The sequence below is a fragment of the Eumetopias jubatus genome, unplaced genomic scaffold, assembly GCF_037043125.1.
Source record: "Eumetopias jubatus isolate StellerSeaLion01/CBP00866 unplaced genomic scaffold, mEumJub1_p1.0 scaffold_8, whole genome shotgun sequence".
In the NCBI taxonomy this organism is placed as follows: Eukaryota; Metazoa; Chordata; class Mammalia; order Carnivora; family Otariidae; genus Eumetopias; species Eumetopias jubatus.
In genome coordinates this window covers 41,056,873-41,069,130 of record NW_028274814.1, presented here as the reverse complement: position 1 = coordinate 41,069,130, position 12,258 = coordinate 41,056,873, and the positions used below count along the sequence as shown (strand labels likewise).

The 12,258-nt window shown below is 49.7% G+C and overlaps 1 protein-coding gene across 4 annotated transcripts in view; it reads right to left on the bottom strand.

Annotated features, from left to right (window-relative positions):
- The window catches only part of TSPAN9 (tetraspanin 9), a 194,533-nt gene that overhangs the window by 146,325 nt on the left and 35,950 nt on the right, over nt 1-12,258 (bottom strand). The window contains exon 1 of one of the 4 annotated variants that reach the window (XM_028121156.2): nt 9,481-9,570. The exons of the other annotated variants lie outside the window; for them this stretch is intronic. The gene's annotated coding sequence lies outside the window, so the exon portion shown is untranslated. Of the gene's footprint in view, nt 1-9,480; nt 9,571-12,258 lie in introns of those variants that run through there. 4 annotated transcript variants of the gene reach the window in all.

Sequence of the window (12,258 nt, the reverse complement as noted above, 5' to 3'; positions counted from 1 at the left end):
TCGGGGTCCTGGGATCAAGCCCCGCATCGGGCTCCCTACTTTACAGGAAGCCTGCTTCTCCGTCTCCCACTCCCCCTGCTGGTGTTCCCTCTCACACTGTGTCTCTCTCTGTCAAAAAATAAATAAAATCTTAAAAATAAATAAATAAATAAATAAATAAATAAATAAATAAATAAAATACAATGTGCACAATAGCCAAAAGGTGGAAACAACCCAAATGTCCATCAGAGATGAGTGGATAAATACAGATGTGGTATATCCATACAATGGAATTTATTATTCAGCCTAAAAAAGGGATGAAGTTTGGACACAGGCTATAGCATGGCTGACCTATGAGGACATGATGCGGAGGGTACTGAGCCAGTCGCGCAAGGACGCAGGCTGGGTGACCCCACTTACATGAGGGACCTTGAGGCCTCAAAATCATAGAGACAGAAAGCAGAGTGGGGGTTGCCAGGGCCTAGGGGGAGGGGAGAGCGGGCAGTTGGGGCTCCAGGGGTACACAGCTGCAGATCAGGAGGATGACAAAGTTCAGGAAACGGACAGTGGTGATGGCTGCACGGTAACGTGAATGTACTTGAAGTCACTTGTGAAGGTAAACCCCATGCGTCACCCGGACTGGCCCAGGGCACCCGGATGAAACCTTATTTCTGGTGTGTCTGGGAAGCGTCTCAGATGAGATCAGCATTTGAATTGGGATGGTCAGTAGAGCGCCCCGCTCCCCGGTACAGGTGGATGCCAACCAGTCAGTTGAGGGCCTGAACAGAACAAAAGGTCAAAGATGGAGGGATTCGCCCCATTTTTCCTGCCTCACTGCTTGAGCTGGGCCATCTCTTCTCATCTGCCATCCTTGGACTAGCATGTACACCATCGGCTCCCCAGGTCCTCGGACCTGTGGACTCAGACCGAATTACACCGCCTGGGCCCGTGGCTTGCAGACGGCAGACAGTGGAGCTTCTCAGCCCCCATCACTGCACCAGCCAATCCCTCTGGATCGAGCTCCATATACATGGGCATCATATGATAAAAGACACGTGTGTGTATGTTTCTCCTATTGGTTCTGTTTCTCTGGGGAACCCTAACACACTACTGAACTGTACACTTAAAAATGCTTAAAATGGTAAATGTTACGTATACCTTGTCACAATCAAAAGATTTTCCTAAAGAACAGAAATAGGCTGGTGGTGACGGTGATGGCCTGCTGTATGTACCTTAAACTATTTTTGTCTTTGCTCTAACCAGTGGGAAACCCGGAGTCGCCCTGTTGTGGGGTGCAGGCATACTGAGTCCTCATGGAGCTAGGAAGGTTATCTCTTGGGGGATGTGGAAATTCAGTCTTTTGTGTTTAAAGCCTCCTTGAAGATGACCTGAAAATGGGCCTTCTGTGTTTTGAAAGTTTATTCCCCACAGAGTGCAAAAGCCAAGAAAGTCAGTGGGATCAGCCTTTTTGCATTTGCAGGCCCAAAAGGAGTGGCGGGGTCCTGAAGGTGGAAGCTGGGCATTAAGAAAGTGGTCAGGGCTCAGGTCCGTATGCGAATGAACCACTGAAGCCATCTTCCACACAAGGCGAGAACAAAGACCCTGATAGGGGGACCTCTCCTCCAAAAACAACAATATTACTAGTTCAATATTAGTTGTATATTCCTTGATCCCTTACTAAGCATTTTATAAGCATGATCTCATTTAATTCCTCTAACATCCCTCTGGGGTTTCAGCATTATGCCCACTTTACAGAGGAGGGAAGTGAGGCTCCAGCAAGTTAGGAGCAGTGCTCACAATCACCGGGCTAGTGAGCCAGGATCTGCATCCCTGTTTTCTTAAGCACTACAGGACACCAGTTTCCTCATACACTTGAAGGAAGTCTCCCCAGTAGGGGAGTGAACATTGCCACAAAGGCCAGTATTTATCCAAACAACATGTGTGGAAGCCTCGAATGCCAGGTAACATGCTAAGTCCTGCTCAATAGCCACAAAACACAAACAAAAAGGCTGTTGTTGAGTTCGGATCACAAGTGTTCTCTGGGCTCACTGGGGGGTCAGCTTCAAACCTGGGATCAGCTTCACACTTCTCACCGGCCACAGAACGGTTAAGACAGCAAAGCTTCCCTTGCTCCCATTCCTCTGTGGTGAAAGCAGGCAGGACTGGTAACACTTAATAGGCCATGGCTATGACGATTCATTTGAAATCGGGCTTTCCAAGGCCATTTAAGGCAGGAGCAGAAAATTCTTCTGACAAAGGCCATCTGAACTACAAAGAGAAAATCAACTGGGATCACATGAGTGGAAAGAAACTTAAATTAGGGTTTTCTTTTAGAGAGAAGTATAAAATGTCTCTCTTGTCACAGTATTTGGGAAACACAACCAAGAAAAAACAATGTATATTTCTAAAAAATCGTTCTTCAGTTATGAATTGATGGCCAACTAAGGGAGAAAACTGGAGTGGGGAGACAGTGATAGAGAAGAAAGAGTGAACTAAAGGCAGAGGAACCACCTCCCCAAACACATTTAATGTCATGCTCTGGAGAGTGCTGGAGTTGTCCACGTAACAGACGCCCTAAGTCCTGGAAGATGCCTGAGACATTTTTGTTCTTGTTGCTGTTATAGTACAGTAAAGAAATTTTAGGGGCACCTGGGTGGCTCAGTCAGTTAAGCGTCTGACTCTTAGTTTCGGCTCAGGTCATGATCTCAGGGTGGAGAGATCAAGCCCCACATCAGGCCCCGTGCTCAGTGGGGGGTCTGCTCGAGATTCTCTCTCCCCCTCTGCCCGTCCCCCTCATGCACTCTCTCTCTTTCTCTCTCTAAAATGAATAAATGAATCTTTTTTAAAAAGAAATTTTAGAAGCTATAAAAGAACATAAAAAAGAAAACAGAAGTCACTACATTAGCATTTGGGGTATATTTCCTCTAGTCTTTTTTCTTCATGTTTTTAAAAACTTAGAATTTATAGCATATACAGTTTTAAATCTTACAGTATTTGCTTGACACTTCCTCATAAGATTATCTTGAGTCATATATAATTTTTGAAGACATGACTTTTTTTTTTAAGATTGTATTTATTTATTTGACAGAGAGAGACACAGCGAGAGAGGGAACACAAGCAGGGGGAGTGGGAGACGGAGAAGCAGGCTTCCCACCGAGCAGGGAGCCCGATGCAGGGAGCTCAATCCCAGGACCCTGGGATCATGACCTGAGCCAAAGGCAGACACTTAAACAACTGAGCCACCCAAGCGCCCCAAAGACCTTTTTTAAAGGCTATACAGCAGGGCATCAGATGAACATGTCAAAATTTACATAACTAATCTATTGTTGGATGCTTGGAATGTTTCCATTTCTAACTATTATAAATAATGCTACAATGAAGATACCTTATGCACATGTGTGTACATATATATACATATATACACACATGTGTATATGATTAGGTCCTCAATACAAATTCCAAAAAACAGAATCACTGAGTCAGAATGAATATTTGACATAAATTTCCAATAACTGTATTAAAACTAATTCTGAGCAATGTTGCGTTTTTGCAACTCTAGACACAAATGGCACCATCTCTCGATATTTTCTACATGGACCAGTTTCAATCACACTAATAGCTGAGTCAGTCCTGTGAGTCAGGAATTTTCCACTTCTGTTTTGAAGTGTCTCTTTATCCAGGTGCTCACATACCAGATGAAAATGTGGTTCCAAATCCCTGTAGCAGCCCCAGTGTTAGCACCGGTCACAACGCCTGCTTCCTTCGCTTTCCTGTAAACTCCAAGAAACCCAGGGCCTCAGCCCCACTCACTCTTGCATGCTCTCTGTACAGCTTTGTTCAAACCACTCATCTTCCATCTAGGGTCCTCAAACTGATTTCTGTACTCTTCCACACACCCCATGTTCCTCCCTAGGAAGTCACGTGTCAGGACTTTCAAGTGAGAAGGATCTGAGATCTTGGTGCCTCGGATGCCTCATCTGTAAAATGGAGGTAATGATACATCCCTTGGAGAGCTACGGAAGGACTAAGTTAGATAAATTATGGAAAGTGATTGTGTGACACGAACTCAAAAACACTCAATAAACAATCACTTGTTAGAAAAAAATCGTAATACATGAAAACAAACCCACCAAAAAATTACTTAATCCTCTACCCACTGGAGGAGATTAAAGAATCATACAGCTGTCTTTCTCATCTGAAGCTCATCCAGGTCCTGAATGCCTGGGTAGAGATTCAGAACCTTCAGGAATTGGTGCCAAACCCACTGAACCTCAAACCAAGGGTGAGGGAGGTCTGGCAAAGCTTGACTTGGATGGCGGGCAGGCAGCTGGTAAGCATGGAGCCACTGAAGCTCTGGTCAGCTGTGCACACAAGCTATAGGGAAATCAAAAGGCAACAGCGAAATCAACCCAATTGGAACAGGACTTTGGGGCACCAAGAGCAAGCAGGGCAATGGTTTGGGGAGCCTGGAAGCAGGTTGACCAGTATAAGCCGCCACTCCCTAGCTGACCCTGGACAGATCTGCTATTGTTCACTGCCGATGCTGGGAGTTGAGTCACTGTGGCATTGTCCAAATGCTCTATCAGGAGGAAACAGCTGGACAGACCAACCACAAGGGCAGGAAACCCCAGCCTCCACCAGGGCTCCCCTCAAGAGCCCCTGCCCCATTCAGGAGGCCCAGCATCCTGCCTGCCTATCCCTTAGAGACCCCTGACCAACCCCAAGGCATCCACGGTCTGAACAGACCTCTCTATTTCCTGCCTCCATTTGCCAGGGGCAAAACACACATTCTTTGCGTGGCATTTTGGCAACACTCCCAGGGGCAGGGAGGTGGAGTCTCCTGGGTTCAACCCGCCAGTAAACAGAAACCAAGGTGCGAGCAAACAGGAAATAGACGAAACACAGTTATACCGAATCAACTGGAAGAAGACATACCATATGGCAAGGAGAGGGTTGTTCTCTGGACTCAACACGAGCGAGCGGATGCCACCTCACTGCAACAGTGCACTCAGGCGGGGCTAGAGACTTAAACTTCTCTGGAAAGAGGAATTCTTGTCAACTTCCTTATCTAGAGACTTGACCAGGGTCTCCTGTGCTCCAACAGAGGACCCAAACATCCCCGCTGGGATTTAGAGATAACTCAGAAAAGCAGCTGATGGTTCATGGTTTAAGGTCAGAGAGAGCCGAGTCTGACTCCTGCCTCGAACAGAGTAGCTGTGTCACCTACATGGTGTGAGTATATCACATCCTTCACCGGAGGCAGGTAGAAAACGCAAATTAAAGACAATGGCTGGGTTTACAGGCACACACCCACGCTGGGTCGACACTGAGGGGCCAGGAAAGCATAGGCCCCATCTGCAGGTGGTGGCTGAGACTCAGATCCAGCCAATTGTTGCCACCAAGGAGTGTGGACTCAATGTAACCAGACTTGTCACCTCTAAAAAACCCAAAATCTCTATTTTTGTGGAATCGCTTCCGTGTTTAAATTCAAATAAATAAAGAATAACACCAAACAAAATCCATCTGTGGCCTGGACCTGACTTGGGGCCACGGGATCGCAACCTTGGCTCTCAACCTTAGGTTCCTCAGCTGCAAGATGAGGGCAAATAAAAGTGCCTGGTGTCGGGAGGATTGGATGGGGTTCGGCCCATCATGCTTCACACTGTGGGATACACAGGAGGCGCCTGACAAGCAGCGACCGTTAACTCAGCGGAGCTGGAAGGGCCCCAAGGAACACCCACCCCAACCTGCTCATTCTACTAAGAAAAAACGTCAGGGAGGGCCCGTGGCTGACCCAAGGTCTCCAAATGAGCCCATGGCAAGAGGGAGGCCGGACCCAGGTCCTGGGACTGTCACCTAAGTTGCACAGGCCCGAGCAGCCCCTCCCAGTTACAGACTCAGTTCATCCCCGCCTCGTGAGCGCTGCTCTCGCCAACTGCTGTGGGCAGCTCCCCCAAGGTGAGTGTGCTGTGCCCATCTTTGCTACCTCACAGAACTCAGCCTCATGCCAGGCAGGTGACAAGGCTTACTTGCTGTGAACTGACCAATGACGAAGGTCAGCAGTGATGCTCCCCCACCCCCACCCCCGCATCCCTGCATACCTCGGGCTAGGCCCCGTGCCAGGTTCGGTCCCCTGACCTATCCCAGCCTGGTCTGGGGGGTAAGGGAAGACCGGACATGAAAGGATGGGCTGACCTCAATAAGCAGAGAGGATGAAGAGGGGACAGGGAGGCCTGAACAAAAGGAGGCAGGCTGGCAGGCCGGGAAGTGCACTTGGGGCCAGGTGGGCTGGTGCAGCTGGAGGAGAGAGGGTGACTGGATGGCAGAGGGGATGGGAAAGTGCGCTGGAAAGGGAGGCGTGGCTGCTGGTGGGACAAGGATCCCCAGGCTGAGGGGACACTGGACCAGCTGGCCTGCTAGGTTTCGGCCACGCAAGGGCACAAATCAGGGAGCGGGAAGCAGGTCCTTCCAGGTTTAACCAGCCGGCTTCCAAAGCCATGGAGCTGTGTTCCCTGAGGCGAAGGAGCCTGCCAAGGTTGTAGCCTGTCCCCAGGCCCCAGGGGTATCCTGTTTGAACCTGCTCTTACCAGAACACTTTTCACCCCAGATGGCTCAGGGAGTTATGGCCCTGGAATTTCTCCTGGCCCCTTCCAGAGCATACATTAAAGCTTTCCAATTAACACCGGCTGAAAACCAAACGTTAACCTCCAAGAGGCAACTGGGAAAGGAGGAGAGAAGGAGCTTGGGCTCCGTTATTTCCCCATGGAGGCATCTCAGGTTGTAGAACTCGGAGGAAAACAAACCCCTCATGTTAGAACAAGGCCCAGAACGGGGAGCAGTGTACCCAAGGTCACACGGCCTGTCGGTGCCGACAGACCGACTCTGGGGGCCAAGGCTGCCAGGCCCTGTGATGACAGGACACGGCCGCCTCCCCCACTCCGCTGCCTCAGCATTCCGTGCTCTCACCTAAGAACACCTCCAGGGCACAGCAAACACCGCCACAACATCTCACCTCCCCATCTCCCTCTCCATACTTCTCACAAAAGCCCAAGGTCACACGCACCTTCTTGCACACATCTCTCTCACCTGCTGATGGCTCAAATCTTGGGAGGCAGCAGAGAGGTGGGTGGGATGTGTCACCAACCGTGAGTGGGGAGGTCCTCAAGTTAAACACTCCATGGGGTTGGGGTGGGCAAGGGGGAAGGGGAAAGGAGGAGAAGGGGTGAGGGAAGGGGAGAAAGGCTGGCACTACCAGCGGAAAGAAGAACACACACACACATCACGTGGCTGAGAGAGAGGGTTGCACCACAACACTCCAGAAAAGTCGGAAGAAAGATCTGGGGACTCCCCAACAGGCCTCGTGGGGCTCAGAATCAGGTTTTTCCTCCTGGAAGGAACACAGACTTTGGACTCCCCCAGAGAGGAGCTGAAATCCTTCTCTGGCGTATTCCACTGCTTGACCCCAGGGGGCAGCTAATGAGCCCCTCTGAGCCTCGTCTTCCTCATCTTATAAAGTAGTACCTGAGGCATAAAGGGAAAGCAATGACTGATGGTTATTCATGTCACTGAGGCTTTCTTCCTGGTATTAAACTGCATTTCGCCCCTTCATGAGCATCTGAGGGCAAAAAGCATAGGCACTTGTCCAGTTAGGGGTCAGAGAATGAGGTGGGAGAACATTCATTTGTGACTGACTTTCGAAACATCTGACCTACATTTTCTGTGGTGATGTAAGCCAAGGGACAAGGATGTGCTCACAGTATCCCAAGGAGGGTGCTCAGCATCATGGCCACCCCGCTCCAGACCATGGCCCAGAGTTCCTGAGGGCAGGGTGACAGTCCCCTGAGCCCTGGGCCCTGGGCCCTCCAGCTCTCCCATACCATCCACCAAAGTTCTGTCTTTGGAACCTGTCCGTCATGCTCAACAGATGGTGCCTGGTGCCTCTTCCCATCTCTGGAGGGCACTGGGAGGAAGAAGAGGGAGGGGTAAATGCTTTTCCACAGGTTACAGATAAGGAAACAGAGGCAGGGACATGAAATTGCTGCTACTGGGCGATCAGCCCAGGGCCAGTTCTCATGTGGAGGCTGGAGTGGTGAAAACGCTGGTCAGGAGCGGGAGGGAGGGAGCACAAAGGAATCTGAGAGGGAATGCCATGAGGCTGAGCTCACACCAAAGTTTTCCCATATCTGTCAATAAATACACGTTCGGTATCTTTGTTCCATTAAGAAAAAAGATGGATCAGGTAATTCAACAGGAAGGACAGAAATCCTCCCCACCATCCTCCTCACCACCGCTAACAGCTGCACGGGGCTTCCCATGTGCCAGGCAGGTTCTAGATGCTTCACACACATTAACTCATTTCATATCCTGTCACAATAACCTTGTGAAGCAGGTCCTTTAGTATCTCCATTTCACAGGTGAGAAAGGGTCTTAAAAGAACTTGCCCAGGGCCACAGCAGGGAGCGCCGGGGCTGGGATCCGAACCAGGAGATGGGCCTCAGCCATTCCCTATGCTTGCTGCCTCTCACCTCTAGGTCGCATCTCACCTCTTAAGCCCTGAGGGGACAGCTTGGAGGCAAGCTCTCAGGCCCCGAGGTTCCAGTACCTGTAGCAACTGGCTCCCAAGGAGCTCCTTCAACTGGACTCCGCACAGATGTCCTGGTCCTTGGCCTCTGCCTTCTGCCTCCAGGCAGAGAGGAGGTAGGGAGGCAGGGGCCAGAATTCACCGTGATATTCTGTTCCCACTGACTCAGAATCCCAGAACAGATGGACAGGGGAATTTCTGAATGAGTAACTAACCACAGAAGAATAAAGTTATGTAAATCAGCCTGGAGCGCAGGAAAAAAAAAAAAAAGTTAGGCATGGGCTTTCGAAAACTCAGGCTAAGGAAGTGGGGAAGGCCTAAAATGTGTGTTCCGTCACCGTTCCTGCCTCGGGGCAGAGCTGGGCCTGTTGTGGGTTTCTAGACTACTCCTGATTACAAAAGCTATGAGGTTTTTACCCCAAGGGCAGCAGCAGAGGAACTGCTAAACACATTTGGATTTCTCCCACCAAAAGAAGAGCGAGGCCCTAGGACACAAAAATCAGACAGACAAATGATGGAGCTCTGAGTCCTCTCCCCTCCTCGTGTTGTTTTTGCTAAAGTGCTTTTATTAGTGGGCTGCTTGTCACCATCTCCCTCCAGCAGCTTATAAAACTGAGCCCAAGAAATGTATCAACAGCTCTGCCCCACCAGGCCAGGCGGTGACAGTGGGGAACCCTCAAACTCTCAATCACAAACCCTTTCAGCAGAGCAGCTCACCCCTGTGACGACCAGGAGGGGGGTCTGCGCTGCCTTCTCAGACCAAGCATGGAAAGAGCGGGAGCGGGGAGAATGCACAGGCTTTCGCTGGAATTTTATTTTTTCCATAATCTTGAATGAAGTTATCTTTCCTTCTTGAGCACTTTCCTCCATAAAACCGTCCTGCTGGTAAAGGTGAAGACTTGTCACCCTCGGAGACTTACAACTCATTCGGGCACTCGGTCTGTGTTTATCTCCAACGGGGAAGGCTCGGGCTGAGTCCGGGAAACAACAAACAACAAGCTGGAGCGCATCCAAAGGCGGCAGGGTCTCGCAATGAAGCTATCTGGGAGACAGCTGGTGGAACTGGAGAAGAGATGGAGGGGGTAGCTGTTGTCAAATACTCCCGGGTTGTCATGTGGACGAAGGAGCAGGCTCACTCTCTCGGGCTCAGCCAGCAGAGACGAGGCCAAGGGATGGCTCCAGAGAGGCAGATCTGAAAACCAGGGCTGCCCAGCCATCAGAGGGACTGCTCGTCACCGGAAACGTCCAAGCAGAAGCTAGCGACTGGGCTGGAGTCCAATGCAAGCCATGCATGAGCAGGAGAAGCCCTGAGGACGCTTCCTCCTCTGAGCATCTATCGTTCCCTTACGACGGTTACACACAGTGAGGAGCAGGGTGGTCGCGGGAAGGGCAGGCTCTGTCGACTGGTTTTGTCCTGTTCTCATGTGTGCTCAGCACTTCACACCTGACCTCGTTTGGTCTTTGCCATAACCCTGGAGAGGAATGTGCTATGCCTGCCACAGAGGAGGTGCCCAGAAAAGATCTGCTGAATGAGAGGAGAATGCATGCCTGTCCTCTTACCAAGGACAAGACTGAGATCTGCAGAGACCAAGCACCTTGCCCAGGTCAAGCCTCTGGGCAGCAGCAGAAGCAGGCTATGCCCCGCATTCTGAGCCCCAGGGCCCGGGTCCTGCCTCATCCACCGCACTGCTCGCTCAGGCAGCTGCCTCCGTCTTCGGAGACCTGTTAGAGTCAGCGGGCCGTGGCCAAATGCAGCGAGCATGTCGCTAACGGGCTTTGGGCTTTGCTGTCCAAATACACTCCAAGAGGCGGACACCACTCTTACCAAAGAAAGTAACAAAACGTATCCAGGTGTCCAATTCAGCCCACTATCTCACAACCACAGCTGCGGCCACTGAAGAACGAAGTGGCCAATCAAAAAGACAAGCAGTAGGCGAGTCAGTCAAAAAATTAAAATAAAATAAAGAGTTGTCTTCGAGGCTGTGGAGAAACTGGAACCCTCACACACTGCTCGCTGGGGTGCAAGATGGCGCGGCCGCTTTGGAGAAGAGTCTGGCAGCTCCACAAGAGGCTTAACACACAGTTACCGTATGACCCAGCAGTTCCACTTCAACGTATTTGCCCCAGAGAAACGAAAACACATGTTCACACAAAAAAACTGTGCATGAACGTTCAGAACAGCATTGGTCATAACAATCTAAAAGGTGGAAACAACTCAAATGTCTGTCAACTGAGGAATGAATGAATACGGACAACCAAAATGTGATACGTCCATGCAATGGACTATTATTCAGACTTACACATGCTACAACAAGGATGAACCTCGAAAAAGCCATGCCAAGGGCAAAACCAGTCATAAAAGGCCCCCTATGATAGGATTCCATTTATATGAAATGTCCAGACTAGGCAAATCTACAAAGGCAAAAAAAATACGTTAGTGGGCCTGTTTGGGGGGATGGGAATGACTGTCGGTGGGCATGGCGTTTCTTGGACAGTGGCTGAAATGTTCTCAGATTCATAGTGATGATAGTCACACAGCTGAGAACATGCTAAAAACCACTGAATCGTTCACTTTAAATGGGTGAATTTTATGGTATATAAATTATATCTTAATAAAGTAGTTTTTAAAAGAAAAATCAGTAGGCTATCGCCTTCGATTTTAACAGACCACAGGGAATCTGACAAGGGATACAGATTATGGAGCAAATCAAGGGAAGGCAGCAGCTCATAAACTCATTGCCTCTTACCCTGTCCAAGATGCCATCTACTTGTTCAACAAATACTTACTGAGAACCTACTCTAAGTCATGCACTGCTCTACATCAAAGGTCAATAAACGACAGGCTGCAGGCCAAATCCAGCCCACTGCCTACACAGCCTGCAAACTAAGATGGTTTCTCTTTATAAAATAAGGTTGGAAAAAATCAAAAGCAGAATAATATTTCATGACATGTGGAAATTATATGAAATTCCAATTTTGGTGTCCATAAATAAATTTTATTGGAACCCAGCCACACTCATTTGTGTACACATTGTCTATGGCCACTTCTGTGCTGCAAGGGCAGAGCTGAGTGGTCACAACAGAGACCGGACAGTCTGCAAAGCCTAAAATATTTATTATCAGGTCCTTTACGGATAATATTTGCCAACGCCTGTGCCAGATGCTAGAGATGCAGGGGAGGACAAGGGATGAGCAACAGAAGCCCGGGCCTCTGTCTCCTGGAGTTTATGGCCCAGGGAGAAAGACATTCAGGGTCTGAGGACCACACAGGTGAGTATACAGTTATAAATGGAGAGGAAGAGGCGCCTGGGTGGCTCAGTCGTTAAGCGTCTGCCTTCGGCTCAGGTCATGATCCCAGGGTCTTTGGATGGAGCTCCACATCAGGCTCCCTGCTCACAGGGAGCCTGCTTCCCCCTCCCTCCCTCCCTCCCTCTCCACCCCACCCCCCTCCCCCGCCCCGCTCACTCTCCCTCTCTCTCTCAAATAAATAAAATACATAAAAAAACTAAAAAATTAAAAATAAAACAAAATAGAAGAACGCTTGGAAGGAAAGAACCTACAGATCTATGAGAACCCAGAACAAAGAGACTGACCTGGGCCAGAGATCACAGAAGGCTTCCCCACAAGCAGACCTGACAGAGCCCTGAAGGAACAGATGGGAGCCACATGCACAAAGGCCCTGGGGCAGGGGAGCATGT